Raw genomic sequence first — 7,614 nt, 5'->3', positions numbered from 1 at the left:
AACAAAGAATAAAAAATGATCATTTCAGTAGATGAAGAAAAGATATTCCCCAAAATTCAATATCTATTCATTATAAAACCATCAACAGCAGAATCAAAACAAAAGAAAAAATATTTGAAATCAAAGACAGGTCTTTTCAAAAATATACAAGCTGAGAGTGGAAAACTACAGAAAGCCTATGGATTTACAGGACAACATACAGAGAGCTAACATTTCTTTAAATTAAAAGACTTTTATAAAGAAAAGAAAGAGACAGAAAGCTTATTTAAAGAAATAGTAACAAAAAACTTCTCAAACTGAGGGAAAGATATAGATAGTCAGGTATAGAAATTCTAAACCTTTCCAATTAGATTAAAATACACCAAAATGTATTATAATGACAAAGAAAAAATCTTGAAAGCAGTTGGAGAAACAAAGATCCTTGCCTACAAGGGAACACCCATGAGACTGGTGGTAGATTTCTCAGCAGAATTTTAGCAGGCCAGGAGAGAGTGGGATGGTACATTCAAAGACAAATACTGCTAATCATGAATTCTTAACTTTGCAAAGCTGTACTTCATAAATTAAGGAAAGATAAAGACTTTGCAAGAGAATCAAAAGCTGTGGGAGTTCATCACCACCATACATGTTTTACCAGAAATACTAAAGGTGGAGCTGGAGATGTAGCTCAGTTGGCAGAGTGCTTGCCTTATATACATGAGGCCCTGGGTTCAGTCCCCACTACCCACCCCCCCCAAAAAAAAGGAAAGAAAGAAACCCTAAATGGAGTTTTCCAAGTTAATTTAAAAGGATAATAATTAATAACATGAAAGTGGTAAAGCTCATTAGTAAAAGCAAGTGCCCAGTCAAATTCAGAATACTGTACCACTGCAATGGTGGTGAATACATTACTTCTATCTTTAGTATGAAGGTTAAAAGACAAAAAAAGTAATAATGGCTATCATCATTTTAAGAGATGTACAGCATAAAAATTTTTAAGCATGACATCAAAAGTATAAAATATGGCAGAGAGTTTAAGCACACATGTAGATTTTGTGTGTAATCTCTGGGCCAATGATAGGAGAAATATCTCAAAGATTACTGAAATGCCTTCAGGTCTTTCTCCCATTGTCTTTATCAATAACACCTGGTTATTTTCTAGCCTTGAGAATCCCTTTAGCAATCCCTTGGCCACACATTTATATTCTCTTGCAAAGACACTCTTTCATCCTTTGCATGTTCATGTTGCAAATTTTCTGGGTTTTTTTCTCCCTTAATTATAGATTCCTTCTTTAAATATTCTTTTTCCTTTCTCATATCTTTTAAATATTCTCTTTCCTCTCTCATATCACTATAATTAATTAAAAGTAGCCATGCAACTCCTTTAATATTATGCCTACAAATTTCTTTCACTATCAATCCTGGTTTATTCTGCCTTCCACAAAGCCTTCAGGCAGGCACATGATTCAGTGCAGGTCTTTGCTGATATATAACAATAATGGCCTTTACATGCAGTTTCTAATACTTCGTTCCTCATTTTCCATCTGAGACCTTGTCAAAATGACCTTTACTGTTCATATTTCTACCAGTATTGTGATCATGACCACTTAGAGATTCGAGACTTTCTCTATCATCTTCTTAGCCCTCATCAGAATCTCACTAATGCTCCACTCATGAAAATCTAGGCTTTTTCTAGCCTTTTTTCTCCAAATTCTTCCAGATTTTACCCATTTCCCAGTTCCAAAACTATATCCACATTTTCAGATATTTTTACAATAAGAGCCATTATTGCTGATATCAATTTCTGTCTTGGCAAATTTTCTGCTGCTATAACAAAATTCCACAGACTGAGTAATTTATTTTTTGACAAATAAATTTATTTCTCACAGTTATGGAGGCTGGGAAATCCAATATCAAGGTATCGGCAGCCTGTGAGGACCTTCTTGCTGCATCATAACATGGCAAGGGTGTCAAACACTGAGAGGGAGGATCAAGAATGCTCAAATCTCTGTTCTTCTACGTATAATGCCATTAATCCCATCTTGGTACTCCTAATCTCATGACCTCATCTAATCTTAATTACCTCCCAAAGAATCTGACCTCCAAATCCTATCAGCATATGAATTTAAGGATTAAGTTTTCAATACATAAACTTTTGGGGGATACATTCAAACTAAAGCAGTATATGAGGCAATATATATGCTAAGGAGCTTGATTAAGGCATTCCACAATATATACATGTATCAAAGCAAATATCCCATAAATACATACAATTTTACAATTTAAAAATAAAAATAAGAAATTTTTAAATTGGTGCCTTTGCAGGGACTGGGGTTGTGGCTCAGCAGTAAAGTGCTCACCTAGCAAGTGTGAGGCCCTGGGTTCAATCCTCAACACCACATGGAAATAAATAAATAAATAAAGGTAAATAAATAAATTGGTGACTTTGCAATTCAGTATGAGATATATATTTTCTTATTTAAAAAGTATATCTTATTTAGAAGAAATATGTGTAAACAAATAATTTTATGTTTGTATTTATGTCCATTTATACTTTCAATGTATATTCATGGGAATACATTTTAAAATGAATAAGTAAATAAACCAAATATAATCTTATGCAATACTGCAAAAAGCATGTCAGAAAAATTTATCTCTCTAAATGCACATATTGAAGAAGATAGGTTGAAAATCAATGACTCAAGCTTTAAACCCAAGAGGCTAGAAAAAAAGGTAAATTAAAAACAATAAAAGTAGAAAGATGGAAATAATAAATAGCAGAAATGAATAAAATAGATAACAAACACACAAAAAAGAATATCAAAAAACCAAATATTATTTCTTTTAAATAGATGATTGATGATAATGTGATAGGAAGAAAAAATAAAGCAACAAGGAATATTATAAAGTTAATTTCAAATAGAATATCCTTACTAAGAAAAGTATGTGTGTATGTACATGTTCGTATAAATACATATGTGTATGTAGAGAAACATATATGTATTATACATATGTGTATATATACACACAGTATTATATATGTGTATGCATATTTACATATGTACTCATATATATACAGTGTGTACATACATATATATGTATTGAACCCAAGAGTACTTTACCACTGAGCTACATCCCCAGCACTTTTTTTTTTTTAATTTTGAGACAGAATCTTGCTAAGTTGCTTAGGGCCTCACTAAGTTGCTGAGGCTGGCTTTGAATTTGCAATCCACTTGCTTCAGCCTCCCTAGTCACTGGAGGTATGGGCCACCCCACCTGGCACTAAGTATATTTTTAGCAAAAGCATAAAGACATGAATAAGTCATGTATATATCCAAGGAATTCTAGGCAATTAGAACAACAAGTACCAGAGCCCAGAGATGGTATCATGTCTGGCTTGTTCAAGAAGTAGATTGAATAAAGTGTGATGATGGGGTGTGTAATAAGAGATGAAGTGAAAAAAAAATTGTGAGTTATATCACATGGCTAAGGTTTCTTCTGTGAACAAAATAACACATTGGAGGGGGGTTGAAGTCACACCTAGAAATTAAATAAATTCTTACATAATCCCTCTGGCTATTGTGTTCAGAATAAATATCCTAGAGCAAAATCAGAAACAGGGAGAGAAATTCTGAGGCCAATGAAATAATCCATGTGAAATATGACCATAGAAGTAATGTTGTGGTTGATGAGAAGTTATCAGATTCCAGACTTATTTTCAGGATAGAGCCATCAGAATTTGCTTACATATTGGATTTTCTAATGTCCTTGAAATGAAAGAGCATTCCAGTATGAGCCCAAGCTTCCATGCTAAGCAACTGAAAGAATGTACTAATCATTTATTAAGATAAGAAAATCTATAGAAGGAATAGATGAAGTTAATAGCAGGAGTTCAGATTTGGGTAAGTAAGAATTTAATGTGTACCACATATGCCAGTGTAAATTTTGAGAAGTCAGTTGAATATGAGAGGAATTCAAGGTAAGGACACATACTCTGAAGCTTGAGATACAAATTCAGGATTCTCCAGCATATAAAATTGGCTTTTTTTAAATCCAGGCAATAGATGTGTGAGAATGACTTCCTACAGAGAATCCATCCATTCCTAGGGAGGGAAAAAAGCAAAACAAAAAAACAAAAAAATAGGCCCAAGGATTAATCCTGGGGCATTCCTAGAATTCTGAAAGAATGAGAGGAACCTGCAATAGGTACTGAAAAGTAGTAAACAAATAAACAGGAGGAAATCAAGAGAGTGTGATATCATGAGTGCACAATGTTTCAAGGAAGGAAAAATATTATATCAAAAGCCACCTATAAAGACAATGTCTGAGAAACAATCAGTGAATTTATCAATTTAGAGGTCCCTGTACATACTGAGATGAGCAATTATAGCTGATTGGTGGAAGAAAAACCCACTGTACTGAGTTCAGAAATAATACTAGGAGATATTAATTATATGCATTCTTTCAGGGACTTTGGCTTTTGCCGGAAAGAAGACACTGAGTTCTACTAGAAAGAGTAATCCTATAAATCTGACCACGAGAAGATAAGTGCAGTTAAATATTGAATGTCAGTAAGAACACTTCCCAGAATAAAAGCAATAGAGGTACTACTTGTTTTTCAACTTTAGCCAGTGCCTTGATAAAATACTTAGCTACTCTGTTTTCAATCCTTTAGTTATTGTTTTTTTCCTTCTTGTTGACCTTTTAGTTTTTACATTGTGTCTATCATCTGAGACCTAAGTGTTTCCTTGCTTTACATGTTGTCTTTTTTAAGATTAATTGAAACATTTATTGTCAGAAGCATATGTGGCATATTTTCATCCAAATCTAGTGACTGCCATTAACTTACTTGCTTTTTATCACTGTCAGTCTTTGAAGTACCCTAATCTAGGAAGATAGAACAAAGCTATTTCACTCAGGAAAAAAATTATACTCATCTCAAAATGACTGCTTTGATACTATCTAAATAACCCACAAACTATGACAGTTCTGCATTCCCATAATCATACTTTCTATTTCATCCACCAGTTTTGAAAGCTGTATACCAAATTCAACTTTGGGGAAATAAAATTTTACAATTTTGATGAGTCATCATTAAAATAAGTAATCACCTGAAGAATGTAACCTGAAACTTCAGCAGTTTAGATTAAGTGGCTGTGTAATTTCTTTGACAAAAAGGGAAATATTATAGCTGGGAGTGGTGATACACACCTGTAATCCCAGTGGCTTGGGAGGCAGAGGCAGGAGGATTGTGAGTTCAAAGCTAGACTCAGCAACTTAGCAAGGCCCCCAAGAAAATCAGTGAGACCCTGTCTCTGAATAAAAATGAAAAAGGCTGGGGATGTAGCTCAGTGGTAAAGAGCCCCCGGTTCAATCCCTGGTACCAAAAAAAAAATAATAATAATAATAAAGGGAAATATTATACAGCCATTTATCAGCAAGAAGACAATAGAGTCCCACCTGTGATTCTGTTTCATGTAGCAAGAAGACACATTTGCTATGGAGTTCAGAAATGTTATGTTCCATCATAGATGAGCACTACAATTAGACAATTAATGATCTTTGCAAGGGTATAACTACACAGGTCTAGTAGTAGTGGTGGCAGTAGTATTGAACCCAAGGGTGTTTTACCACTGAGCTACATCTCCAGCTCTTTTTATTTTATTTTATTTTTTTATTTTGAGGCAGGATCTAAGTTGCTTAGGGCTGGTCTCAAACTTTTGATCCTCATGCCTCAGTCTCCTGAGTCGCTGAGATCATAGGCATGCATGCTCCACCAGCCTGGCAAATGATCATTATCTTAATGCAGAATGATTGAGGCACATTTCAACAAAATAGCACACATTCATATGATCACAAGAGCATGACCCTCCACTGAGTATGAGGAATTGTGAAACAAAAGCTTGTGTCCTAATCCAAATTGATGTATTTGAACAGAGATATGTGAGAATCAAGCAAGAAGGGCAGTAAATATCTTTAATTTTATAAATAAGTTGTTGGAAGCAACAGTTTACATAAAATTCCAAGTTTGGTATCAGGACAATTATGATCTTTAGGATCTATTAATGATTGCCTTAAATTGACATTACTTTCATCATAATGGTTGTTTCAGTCTCTGTGTGTGTATGTGTGTGTGTGTTTCTAGGAACTAAACCCAGAGCCTTACGCATGCTAGGCAAGTACTATACCACTGAGCTACACACCCTGTCCTCATTAGTAACGGTTTTTTAATCAACTGTTTCCTTTCCTGTTAAGAGACTTGCTCAGGTAACATCTCCTGGGAACAACTTGACAAAGACATAAGTCTTTGGGATCCTTTTGGGAGTTTTCCTTCAAGAGAGTAATAGAAATTGTAAGACATGCTTATTAATTTTATAGTACTTGTTTCTAAATATTTCTATTTAGAATAAATGACTGCATATTTTAAAGATAATTTTAATTATTATTCAGTTTCATTAACTTGAACATTGTACAATATTTGCATTTTGTTTGTGCTACTGTGTGTGTGTTTTTTTCCTTTATGAATATCTGATTAAATGCTTTACATTCAGTAAGAGTATTTTCTATTAAAATGTCACTATTTTCAAGGATTGGGTTGTTTATAAGTAAAGTAGATCTTGCTTGAGCATTGTTTTTATTTTTATATAGACACATAATTATGTGTCTATAAATGGGTTTGAATACAGTGGCAAAACAGGAAATAATTGATTCTGTTGTTTGAATCTGAAATGTCCCCCAAAGGTCTATATGTTAAAAACCTTGTTCTCAGCCCATGGAGCTTTTTTTTTTTTTTTTTTTTTTTTTTGCTGGGGGTGGTGGTGAAACCATTAAAAGGTGGGGCCTAGTGAGATGTCTTAGGTCACTGGGGGCATGCTTTTGTAGAAAATTGTGAGATACTGGTCTCTGTCTTGTCCCGGTCATAAGGTGAATAGGCTTCCTTCACCATGCAATTCCATCATGACATACTGCCTTGCCACAGACCCCAAAGCTTCAGGCCAACTGTCCATGGACTGAAACCTCCAAAACTGTGAGCCAAAATAAACCCCATTTCTTTTTAATTTGATTATCTCAGGTATTTTGTTATGGTAACAGAATGTTAATTAACACATATGAAAATGTAAATTGTTCCAAATATTTTGTACACACACAAACACAGTTTTAACTTGCAAACACCTTACTCAACTAATCCTCTGCTAAAATAGATACTTCAATTTTATAATTATTTCAGGATAGTAATTTTTCTTTCTTTAAATCTTGAATATTTAATCAGATATTTTATCTGTGTCCAAAATTGTAATTTCTAAGAGAAAAACATGAAAGACTATATTTTCTACCTTGGTTGTCCTTAGAGGGATATTCTGAATATTTGTACATATTGATCAAATTTATCTGAAATCAAGGTATTTCTCAAGATTTAAATAGCAAAAAAAAAAAAAAAACCTATTGAGAGACTTACTTAGGTAACATCTCCTGGGAAAAACTTGACAAAGACAAAGTCTACAAGAAACATGAAAAAAATAAAAAACTGACATAGAACTTACGAGGTAAAAAGAAGCTTTATTATTAAAAGCCTCTTTTAAAAAAAGGAAGGTTGTACCAAAAATACAGTGACTCAGTGATGTGGGTGCTATATTC

The sequence above is a fragment of the Ictidomys tridecemlineatus genome, chromosome X (assembly GCF_052094955.1).
Source record: "Ictidomys tridecemlineatus isolate mIctTri1 chromosome X, mIctTri1.hap1, whole genome shotgun sequence".
Classification (NCBI taxonomy): domain Eukaryota; kingdom Metazoa; phylum Chordata; class Mammalia; order Rodentia; family Sciuridae; genus Ictidomys; species Ictidomys tridecemlineatus.
The sequence above is the reverse complement of the archived record's forward strand: the minus strand, read 5'-3'. Positions refer to the sequence as shown.